The sequence below is a fragment of the Diceros bicornis genome, chromosome 2 (genome assembly GCF_020826845.1).
Source record: "Diceros bicornis minor isolate mBicDic1 chromosome 2, mDicBic1.mat.cur, whole genome shotgun sequence".
Lineage (NCBI taxonomy): Eukaryota > Metazoa > Chordata > Mammalia > Perissodactyla > Rhinocerotidae > Diceros > Diceros bicornis.
The window spans coordinates 10,224,264-10,237,085 of record NC_080741.1 but is presented as its reverse complement, the minus strand read 5'-3'; the positions used below and the strand labels follow the sequence as shown (position 1 = coordinate 10,237,085).

At 40.8% G+C, this 12,822-nt stretch overlaps 1 protein-coding gene across 1 annotated transcript in view; it reads right to left on the bottom strand.

Moving 5' to 3' along the window:
• Positions 1-12,822, bottom strand: part of SLC9A9 (solute carrier family 9 member A9) — a 527,923-nt gene that overhangs the window by 498,328 nt on the left and 16,773 nt on the right. The window lies entirely within an intron of this gene.

The window sequence follows — 12,822 nt, the reverse complement described above, 5'->3', positions numbered from 1 at the left end:
GCTAGGAATGCTGTCAGTCTCTTCAGGGATTGCCAAGACTGCAAAGAGCCACCTCACCCAAGGTCACGCCCTTTCCAGAGCGGCCCATACCTAAAGACAGAATGATTTGGTATTTTAGAGGCCAGGCCACCTCAGTCCAACTGGGGATAAATCTGCAGAGGCCTTCTGACTGGGCCCGCATCTCAGCTTAACTTCTCCCTGGGCCCCCGCAGGCTTCCTTCCTCCTCCATTCACAGACTGGTGATCTCAAGGGCGCTTAACCACCCTCCTCACTAAACTCCACCTCAGAGTCCAGTTCTCTGGGAATCCAACACGCCACAGTCAGAAAGACAGGTGAACAGCACCTGAAGTTGCAGGACGTTCTTGCTCCACGCACCCCGACCTGAGGCAGAACTCCGTAAATCAGACAGAGTCCAGTTAGCCTCAGAAATGGATCTGAGAGGAGCAGCTGAGAGACCCCCAACTCAAGACAGGCTTACATGGCAACAGGAGACGAGGCAGTTAACTGCCCAGCTGCCTTATGGTCCTCCCTCTCCTGTGCTGGCTGAAGCGGACCCTACCTTCAGGCTGTATAAGCCACTGATGAGGAGCTACTTAATGACCTGAGGAAGAACCCAGAAAGGCAGTGGGATGGAAACTTATGTAACTACTTCCTGGAGACCAGCAACAATAAACGTGCACTCTTGCCACAGTTCAATGTTTTAGAAGGAACAAAGCAAAGAGGAAAAGAATTGAAAGATCCACTTTAAGTTTTAGGCACTCAGACTAAAAGCCTGGTGGGAAATCTCTCTTCCTCTCTCCCACCGTCCCCCTCTGTTTGTCTCTCCTGCGCCCAGGCTCTATTTCTTTCTCTCCCTCCATCCCTACTCTAGTAGTTGGAGAAGAGACTTCTAGCAATTCAACCCTCTAAGTAGCAAACAACCATCACAGAGCCCTGGTACTCACTCTGAGGGAAATCTGTGATAGATATTTGGATATAAAATGGCCCCCAAAGAAGACGGCAGAGTGGCAGCGAGAAGTAGCAACTGACAAGCGGAGAATGATACTTCATTATATCATCCACTCACTTATCAGGATCCACAGAGTATCTACCATGTGCCAGGCACCCTGCCGTGAGCTGGGATACAATGTGACCACAGACAGACCTTATCCCTGCCCTCCTGGAGCCTATAGTCTAGTGAGGAGACAGACATTCTTCCAAACATCATAGAGACAAATATTAACTTACAATTCAGCTAAGATACAGCGGGAGAACAACTGGTGGAGTTACGAGACAATAGAACTGGACACTGGAGTATAGCAGTAGGGTCATTTGGGGTGGGAATGAGTGTTCCCACAAAGCTAAGCAGCCCCTAAGAACATCCTTATCTCAGGCTAAGAGCCTGTATACATACTGCTGCTGCTGGGACTCAGATTACAGTATTTAAGATTTCAGACAGGAGCAGAATTTTTAAAGAAATACATAAAAAATAAAAATAAAATTTTAATAAAATATGAGCTATTCTATTGGTCTCTAAGTTGAGGTGTGCATGTGCTAGAGAGTGAACAAGATGATCTACTTGGGTGTGCAGAGAATATTTTATATTTCATTTTTATCTCATCCTTTTAAAAATTATAGTTTGATATTGCTTTATAATGTACATAATATGTTGGTACAGTAGTACTTGCAACTCATTTGTAAGTAAATAGGCATATATTAGGTACATACACTCAAAAGTGTTTTACTGATGGGATGCATAATCAAAAGTTTGGAAATCAGTGTTTTAAAGTACTTAGCAGTTAGCTGGTGCTTATAATAAATATTTACTGAGAACTTATTACATGCCTGGCATATTAGCCCCTTATGTGAACTATTTCATTTAGTCCTTATAACACCCTTAAGCTTGGTACTCGCATTGCCTCATCAGACAAAACCAAGGCACCGAGGGTTAGGTCATGTGCTGAAGCTCACCCAGCAGGTTATAGGTAGACCTGGGTTTGAACCCAGTTATTCTGACTGCAGAGTGGGCTCTAACCATAACATTATGCTTCCTCATACATGCCAATTTCCACCACATATGCGCTGATGCTTAAAAGAGTAATATTTGGGGGTTTTTTGGAAAGGTCACTTAGAAGGGATACTTTGTTCTGTAATAAATATGGACTTATTAATAAATACAGAAAATAGTATCAAATAACAAGGTATGAGTCATACTTTTTAAAGATTGGCCTCTCATGGAACATAATTCACCATGATCTTGACTGAGTCAGACAGGGAAGTGGAGAGAACAGCTTTAGAGTGCCCAGCCACCCGCTCCTCCCAAAAACAGCTGTGAAAACCTGTCCTTTGTTACCTAAGTGGGTGGCAGCTACTCAGTATCCCAAAGCACTGTTTATGGTATGTTTTGCCATGCTGGCTCCCATAGTTTCTAGAAAATATGTCTGTACTACTACTTTAAGTCCCCTCTGGAACTAGGTAAATGGATGGACAGATGGATGAAACCATGGGTTTCTATATATGGCCAAGGCTGCAAAGGCCCAAGAACCACCATCGTGTTCTTGGTGGATTAAGATGGTCCAAGACCAGGCAATAGTCAGGAGGCAGGGGTGACTGGGAGATGGGTGGGCATCCCAGTTGTTTCTCTCTATGGTGGTCTGGGATATTTTCTAGGGCTTGAAGCCAAGGATCTGAGAAGCCATTCCCTTTATTCTCATAGCCACTCCCCTCTTACTAAATTTTGTTATGTTAGAAAGAACATCAACCCCAGTGTTCAACCTACACATATACTTTCACACAATTCCTTTCCTTTCGCAACCAAGAGTGAGTGTGAGAGACATCAGTACAATCTGTGCTCAAATCACATGGCAGTCCAAGAGGTCACTGTCACCAACAGCCTTTGGAATGCAATTCCACAACAGCTGGTTGGAATGCAATCCCTGTCCCAAATGAATGTTCCAGCAGTCGGTTTCCTTAGAACACGAGTCCTAAGTGATGATTTGTGAAGAAGAAGGAAAAAATTCTCTATCCTAAGGTCAAGAGAGTTTCTGAGTGCTGTGTCCATAGCCCTGTCTCAGAAAACCAAGCTGCCTTCCAGGTGGCAGGGTCTTAACCCAAACTCTCCCAAACATATCTGGTGAAGGAACGCTGTTTAGCGCAATTCTTAATCCTGCTCTTCAGGGTGCTCCAGGTTACGGTGAAAGGGTAGTAGACCAACTCCTTGGTGTTTGGGCTGTGCATTCTGAAGGCAAGCCTGCAAAAGTGGCCAGGACTCGACACAGGGCCTGCCAGCTTTGGGGCACAATGTTCCTGTTATTTCTGCATTTTCACTCCCCATTCCAAGCTGACATCTTTCTTCTTCTCCTCCACCCTTCCCTACCACCACAAATAGAATTTTTCCAGGACTTTTTGTATAGACAAAATGATCTTGAATATTGATGAAAAATATAGCAGAGACTCGGCAACGGAAAAAAAAATGACTTCCAGAAAGCAAAGGCATCCAATATTATTTAGTTTTGCCCTCGGCTTTGAAATTCTCCTCTCCCAGATCTCTGCGTCGCTCACTCGCAGCTTCACGCAGATCTCAGCTCCAACCTCGCCTCCCCAGTGAGGGCTTCTCTGCAGGACACGTCTAAACACTCTTTACTCTCCAGCCTCTCATTTTGCTAACTTTTCTTCACAGCACATGTCTCCACTTGACATTAGACTAGAAATGCTCGTGCTGAACTGTCCCTGTCTCTCTCTCCCCTAGGATCTACGCTCCGTGAGAGCAAGGACTTCGATTTGGTCACTGCTATACTTGCAACACCTAAAACAAGTGCCTGGCATATGATGAGCCCCCAATAAATAAATATCTGTCGAATGACTAAATGAATGAAGAAAATCTGTGTTGTTTAATGACTAGGTTAAAACCAAATGGAACTAATCATCAGGGAAATGCAAATCAAAACCACAAGATGTCACCTCACACCTGTTAGAATGGCTATTATCAAAAAGACAAGAGATGACAAGTGTTGGCAAGGATGTGGAGAAAAGGGAACACTTCTGTACTGTTGGGGGGAATGTAAGATGGTGCAGCCTCTATGGAAAACAGTATGGAGGTTCCTCAAAAAATTAAAAATAGAACTACCATGTGATCCAGCAATTCCACTTCTGGTTATATTTCCGAAGGAATTGAAATTAGGATCTTGAAGAGATATCTCCACTCACATGTTCATTACAGCATTATTTACAATAGCCAAGATATGAATAAAGGAAACTTATATACATATATGTATGTACTGTATATATATGTATATGTTTAAAGCTAAATAATATTGCACTGTGTATACACATAATGGAATATTATTTAGCTATAAAAAAGAAGGAAATGTTGTCGTTTGTGACAACATGGATGGACCTTGAGGACATTACACTAAGTGAAATAAGACAGAGAAAGACAAATACTTTATGATCTCACTTAACGTTGAATCTAAAAAAACAGAACTCATGGAAACAGAGCAGATTGGTGGTTGCCAGAGATGAGGGGTGAGGGGTGGGGGAAATGGTTGAGGTGATCAAAAGGTACAAACTTCCAGTTATAAGATAAATAAGTCCTGGGGATGTAATGTACAGCATGGTGTCTATGGTTGATAGAACTATATTGTATATTTGAAAGTTGTTAAGAGAGTAGATCTTTTTTTTTTTTGTGAGGAAGATCAGCCCTGAGCTAACATCCATGCCAATCCTCCTCTTTTTGCCGAGGAAGACTGGCCCTGGGCTAACATCCGTGCCTATCTTCCTCCACATTATGTGGGACGCCTCCACAGCGTGGCCTGACAAGCAGTGCGTGGGTGCGCGCCTGGGATCCAAACCCGGGCCGCCAGCAGCGGAGTGCGTGCACTTAACCACTACGTCACGGGGCCGGCCTTCACAAGAAAAAAAATTTGTAACTATGTGAGGTGATGGATGTTAACCAAATTTATGGTGGCAATCATTTTGTTATGTATATACATATATCAAATCATTATGTTGTACACCTCAAATTAATACAGTCTTATATGTCAATTATATCTCAATAAAACTAGAAAAAAATAAAATAAAAAATACCTTCACAGCAAAAAAAAAAAAAGAAATACTTAGAGTCTTGAGACATTTTAGAAATCATTTCTCAGGCCAACTTTCTGCAAAGAAATGTTGAACAAAGGTGGAAGAAAATAGCTAAAACAAATAAAAAATGTTAAGCTTCTTTATTAACAACAGATCTCTTAACTAAGGTTTAGGATGTAAGTAGCTGAGTCTATCTAAACAGCCTCATCCCATTCACTGCCAAACTTGAGATTCCCCAGGACCATCGCATGTGGTAAGAGCCAAAACCTGTCACGATAGAGAAACATCAGTCACAAAGCCCTGTTCTCTGTAGAATGGAAGAATAATTGATAGTATCCTACAAATGTTTCTCCAAACCCCAAGTGCTGATTTATCTGATGCTTACTTCTCTCAGTGTACCTAGAACAGTTGTAGAGGAGATTTCTTTCCTGTCTTTTCTTTATCCTCCCCCAAAGTGTCCCAGCGTTAACTGCACATATTTATCTCGTGGTCCAATGACTCTTTCTGGTCCACTGTTCCTGTTACCAGAAGAGCTTTGTGCCCCGGCCTCTGCAGCCAGAATAATCAAGCAAATGGAAAGATTGGAAAGAACAAAAACAGTTCATAAAAAATATATGAGAATTAAGACTCTGAACCACAAAAAGTCAAAATCACTATTAGAAAAAGTCGGACAGTCAGAAAAAAAATTAAGACGCTGATGTTTTAAAGCTGCAAATACAAAATTGTTTTTAAAAATCATATGATTAGTTGTGCTGTAAGGGCTTCCTTAAAATATCTCTAAATACACAGTATTATCAACACAATTGATAATAGCTTCAGCGTGACCTATTTGCAGTCTGACAATTCTCTTTACTGAAACAATAGACAGGACAGATTACTCAGCAGTGTAACTTACTCCAAAATAACTTCCCTTACCAAATGATAGTGTCACTTGTCATGCGGGAAGTGAAGACTCGGCAAAATTTTCACTGGGTAGTTTCCTTTGACTTTTTACATGACAGTCAACTGATTTATGAATGATAGGAAGTATAAATTTAACTGTCTTTACAACATTTTGAAAATTTACTGGTTCTGCAAGACTTTTCCAACCAAATGGCCTGCTGACCTTTCCAGCTCAATATGGTAAACATATATATGTTAAATCAATGATAAATAAATTAATAACGAAATAAATTGAATCATTCATTCATCACTTTTAAGCTATACTTGTGATTTTCCCTTACAAACCGGCTCCTTCCTCTAACCTCTAACTTCCCCATTTCTGCCCCACCACCCTCTGTGAGCGCACAAGACCAGGGGAGCAGAGTAAGCTGTTCTGTCTTCCTCCTTGTGCCCAGTTGGTCCAAACTCCACAACATCTTCCTTCCTTCCTTCTCTTCCATCTGCCCCTTGGTTGCCATCCAAACTGAGGCCTCATCTGTCTCCTTGCTTCCACTTCCTACCCTGTACATGGCAGCCTAACCAGCCATTTGCTTTTGGCAACATTATACTCTTCCACTGACTTCAGAGTGGGGATTACTCAACCTGGCATTCAGGGGCTCCTGTAATCAAGCTCTGCACTTATTTATAGCCCTGTGTTTCACTGCTCTTCCATATTTCAAAAAATCGGAAATGTTTTTCTTTCTTGGAATATTCTCTATCCTTTTTTCCACTTCCACATCACGCTTTTCCCTCCGCTTGGAATGCCTCTCCCAACAGCACACATCACACACATCACCACCAGCAGAATCAACAAACTATCTTTCTTTGGAATCTTTCCCATGACCCTAACAGGAAATAACATTGTCACCTTCTGAGTGCCTGTGGCCCTTGGCCCACTCCTTTGGTACCTGCCTTGTAGTGTATTTATCCATTTATTCGTATGCTGTGTTTTCCCCTGGTTTACTCATAAACTCTTTGAGACCATTCCTTATTTCAGAACTGAAACCAATGGGACTCACTCAGTTCATTTGTACTGAAAGAATGAATGAATGAACAAATGATGGCAATAGTTCTTTCTGCTCTTCCCAAGCAAGTTTTAAACGTCTTTGATATGAAATTCAGAAATGCTTAGTAGATATTTGGTATTCCTAAATATTACATAACAAATTAGTGTTTGTAAAGCCATTGTGTAATAGAATATAGGCCCCACTAAGTTAAAACCAGTTAAGGATACCTTGGATTCACAGAACAATTGGAAACATTGACTAGACAGATAGAAAGCAACACAATCTAGTTTTATTCTCTCAGAAGGTTGTTTTGAGATCATCAGCTGCTCAAAATGTATAGAAAAATACTGTTTTCACCAATATTTAAGTGAAAATATTTTTTTCTCTTCTACACTTTTATCTGTATTGAGCATGAACAAAATAAGCGTGGCATATGGTATTTCTTAAAATTTTTATGTTTACACACGACGTAAAAGCACAGAACACTGCTGCTTATATAAATGTCAACAGCTCTCATATTTTCCAGTTTTATACCTTCTTACTGGAAGGAACTCAAGGAGCCATCAAGCCCAGTGCTGTTTCCAAGCACATCAGTGCCTAACCATCCCAGAAGTACATAGGCTCTTACAAATCTTCCAAAAGGCGATTACATAGCACAGGAATTCATTCTAGCCTCTCCAAATCCTGAAGTCAAGAATTTCATCTAAGCCTCTAAACTATATTCTTCTAACTGAGAATAAAACTCATTTCTTCATCCTGTAACTTTCAGAAACAAAGGCCAATACTCCCTTTAATCTGTACCACAAAGAAAAATGACGCAGTGGGGCTATACTGCTGGCTTTCATGACTCTACCATTCTGGACCTCTTCCTGTAGTTCTGACCATCCTCTGCTTCTGTGACTCTGCTGTGCTGGACCTCTTCCTGTACTCTGACCATCCTCTTCTCTTTCCAGCACTGGTCCTCATCTCCTCCTACTTGTCTCACTGTGAGATTCCCCAAACCTCAGCCCGAGGCACCCTGCCCTTCTCTGTCCACAGGAGCCTGTCCACTTGGGATCCTGTCCAGTAGTGTGGACAATAAACCACTCAGGATGCAGTGTAAAGTGCTATGTGTCCCACTTTCGCCTCTGGGCAGTAGTGGCACCCTGGACCCATCATATAATTTCTCCAGATATGAATTTATTATGTGTATGTACACAACTAAGATGAGATAATATCTTAGTTTCTTCAAGCATTAAGCATCCATGACACTACAATTCTACCAACTCCAAGATGATAATTTCCAAATATTCTAGCTGTATATCCACTGCCAAGCTCTCAGACTCTTTCCTCTGTTCATTCATTCATTCACAGACTATGTATTCAGCAGCAATTATGTATCAGGCACTGTGCTAGGCTTTGAGGATACATTGGTCAATAAAAAAGGCATAGTCCCTGCCTTTGTGAAGTTTCCTGTCCAGTGGACAATAAACAATGTAAGAATGATAATTAATATGCAAGAAAATACATATATAATCTCAAACAGTGCTAAGTACTTTGAAACAAAAGAAGGAGAGAAAGAGAAGACACAGTGTGAGAAAATCACAGGGGCAAGTCCTCTCTGAAGAGACGGTATGTCAAGCCAAGCTTCTAGGGATAAGAAGGAGCCTGACATCCGAAGAGCAGGAGTAAGGCCATTTTCGGAAAAAAGAGTGACATGAATAGAGGTCTTGAAGCAAGAAAATTGCTGTGTGTGTAAAAGGGGCCCTGCAGCAGTGGGGTGAGGGGAAGAAGCATAAAAGGGGCATTTCTCTCCTCACCATATTCACCTGAACACAACATAGACTTAAATCAGTGGTTCCTAGACTTGTCTGCCCAGTAGAACCACCCAGTGATTTTCTAAAAGTCCCAAAGCTCAGGCCACACCCTAGACCAGTAAAATCACAAACTCCAGGGTAGCAACACAAGCATCAGGATTTTTTGAAGCTTCATGTGACTCCAAAGTGCAGACAAGGTTGGGAACTACTGACTTAAATCAATCTTAGTGCTTAAGTTGTTGTTTTACTCATCTATAAAATGACAGGGTTTAACTTAATGAGGTCAAGTCTCTGTCTTGCTCTAAATTAGATGATCTCTATTTGCAGATCCAGGGTCATTTTCACCCATCCTCTTCCTCAAATCTTCTTTCCCTCCTTTACTTCTTTCCTGGGACTCTCATTCTCCCAGTCAGGCCTGAAACCTTGAAATCTTAGATTCTTCTCTTGACGCTGTTTCTATAAATCAAGCAGGTTCTGTTGATCCAAAGCCTCCACGAAGCCGTCTTTCCCTCTTACCCAGATAACCACACCCTGCAGCCTCGCCCTCCAATCCATCCTGCCCAGTGACATTTCTGAACTGAATACCTACTGCCTATCCAAACCATATCCACCCTACAAAGCCCCTCTCAAGGAAGCCCTCCTAACAAGCTCAAGTATCTGCGACCACTAATCTGTAAAGTTTTATAGTCCTTATAACGCATATGATACAATTTAGAACTGAATTATATACAGGCACATATTATACATTGGTTTTGTCTCCCCAACGCATGTTAAATAAATGAAACAAACAAACACACATTTCATTAATCCCTGGCATATATTAAGCATTCAAACATTATCTAGTAGCAGCAATGGTAGCACTGGTGTTAGAGGTAGTGCAGTGGCGATGGCCTTGGCGGTGGTATTAGGCGTGGCAGTGGTAGTAGAAGAGGCAGTGATCGCAGTGCAATGTAAAGGGCCTTGTGGTCACCAAGCACTTTACATACATCATCTCATTTATACATTAAAATAATTCTACAAAATAGTTCTAATCTCCCCACTTCACAAATAAGAAAGTTGGAGATTATGCAGTTCAAGGAACTTACTAAGAGCGTATGGCAGATCATACGCTGAATTCTTTTCCCATTGCTCCATATAAGCCTCCCTACAAGCCTTCCAGTGAATGGACCCTTTTTTGAAATCCTTTTGCCTCTGACACAGATTGATCTATTGATATAAATAGTTGCATGCAGTGAAGAATTCTCAGTAAGGAAGACAGACTATCGGTTTTTCATTTTTGCAGACCAACTAGGGTCCCCCAAATTGACACATAAGCAACAAATGTGCATTAAGATATATTCTGGCCATTTATGAACTAGATCCTTTCCACTTAAAGTCGTCTAATATGGAGTACCAGTGGATGCCCCTTTTTCCACCAGCAAGGAGGGGACGATTTACTCTGGGTACTGAGTTGCCTATTGCCAATTTTGGCTGCTTGAAGGAACAAATGCTAATCGTGACTCAAGGAGTTACATGATTTAGAATTAATCTAGAAAATCCCTTAGCCACTCAAGGTCAATTAAACACTTTATGTGCAGAACACGTAATCCACCCAACAAAAAAACCAAGAAGGCCCTAATAACTTAGACATTTTCTTCATCTCTTGCCTTAATTTTTCAACATCAAACTCTGGAGTTTGGCTGCTGATAAAGGAGTCACTACGTCAATAATACAGTAATGAAATTTCTCATCATGTGTTTGTTAGAAATCCTGTTAGAGAACAAAATTACTGTAGTGAGAGAGATAATTTCAGCATCTTTGGGGGTCAACCCATTTGGAGAAATAGTGCTGCTTAGAAATGCAGATAAAAATAGGTAACAGAGGGGCCGGACTAGTGGCACAAGCGCTTAAGTGCACACGCTCTGCTTCAGTGGCCCAGGGTTTGCCGGTTCGGATCCCAGGCGTGCACCCATGCACCACTTGTTAAGCCATGCTGTGGCGGTGTCCCATATAAAGTAGGGGAAGATAGGTACAGATGTTAGCGCAGGGCCAGTCTTCCTCAGTGAAAAAGAGGAGGATTGGCATGGGTTGTTAGCTCAGGGCTGGTCTTCCTCACAAAAAAAAAAAAAAAATAGGTAAGAGAGTGAGGAGGGAAATACTTAATCTATGTCCAGGTACTAAGCAAAGGTAAAACTGAAGAGTGTGTTTTAATTAAAATCCTATGCTGCTAATAAGGTCATTAAAAAATTATTTATTTCAAGATAATTTTCTATTATCCACGCAAACAGAAAGAATCACGTAGAAGAGATCATCCAAAACAGCAGAAGATCTAGAAGTTGCTCCTATTTATTTCAGAAATACATTATTTAATTTGTTTTTTGTGTGCTTCAATTCACTTTCCTAACTAAGTCTGATTTAGGCGAATATAATTCGTTTGCTGTTCCTGAGCCCTCACCAAGTGCTAGGAGGAAGTTAATCTAGAAATGTGCTAGCAGAAGATAATGTGGAAAAAATAAAGGAACTCCAAAAATTACCCATCTTGAATGAGGATAAATGGCAGACCAAGTGTCTCCCCTCCTGCCCCAAATCTCTCAAAATGGAAAAAAAAATAATGTATATATTAAAGAAAACTAAGTCCATATGGGATAAAAGTGATAAAACGCACTATCATAATATCAAGAAAGTTCTCAGCTCTGACTCACAAGGATCTGGAAGTCTCATGAGATCCTGTTTCTTAGCACATACTTGTATCATCAATCGTGAATTCACTTATTCCAAAGACTGATCCAGAACCCACAAGGCACCACAAAAGGGAACCTCACCTGTTTTCTGACCCAGAGCCCTGAGAGTAGAAGGAAGTTTTCCTTCCAATATCTGAAGCAGTTCACAAATTTGCAATAAGAAAACCATTTTTAAAAGCTGAATCACTTCACAATTTTTATTTTTTTACCTAAAATTCCCCAACTAAACTGATGGAGTCAAGATCTCTTGAGAGTGACTGTGTGTCAGTACATTTATAAGCAGCCAAGGGGCCAGTGTTCTGTGCTAGCAGCCAAGAGCCAGTTATCCTAGATAGAGGTTTGCAAGTGCCAATTTTTTCATTCCCTTCCATTTTCCTTTTTACTTAAGGGAGACTTGAACTCAGTAGCCAGCTGGCAATGTATACAATGACACTTAAAACTCACGTGTGAAAACTTGAATCAAGTATCGTGAAAGGCATTGTCAGCTGAATTATTATCTTTTTACCTAAGGTAATTCTGGCTTTCAAAATAATTATACTAAAAACCATTCTTTTCCAACATCTAGGAGAAAATACAGACAACTGAGCTTACAATAAGAGTATATCAAGGTGTTAACCCCTTAGTCAACTAAATCTCTCCAACAGTGTGGTGTCGTAAAAGGACACACCGTAGTCCCCTTATCCATGGAGGATACGTTCCAAGACGCCTAGTGGATTTCTGAAACCATAGATAGTACCAAACCTTATATATACACTATGATTTTTTCCTATGCATACATACCTATGGTAAAGTTTAAGTTATAAATTAGACACAGTAAGAAATCAGCAAAAATAACTAATAATAAAATGTAACAATTATAACAATATACTGTAATAAAAGTTATGTGAATGTGATCTCTCTCTTTCAGTCCAAACCTATTCCTGAATCTGTGTAACCATCACCTACTTGCAGTAAATGGCTCATGTCACTCATTTCAGGGGATCCCTTGCTGAAGTCTTCATATAGGCTCAATGCTTTCTGTCACAACACGTTGCTGTCAATCGGAAGTTTCTGTTCATGTCTTCCAGCCACAAATTTTATGCCTTTTCCATCTTACCTAAGCACTTATCAAACACTGTGGCCATAACTTTTGCAGTTGGAGGTGTGACAGCAAAACTAGCACAAATTTCTTTTCCCTTCTTCACAATTTCATGAACAGAAGATTTATTCTTACTGTAGATCTTAGCAACTCCAGCATATGATTTTTTTTTCTTTCCTTAAGGAGAGAACTTTTACCCTTGAACTTAAAGGAAGCACTTTACAGCTTCTCTTTG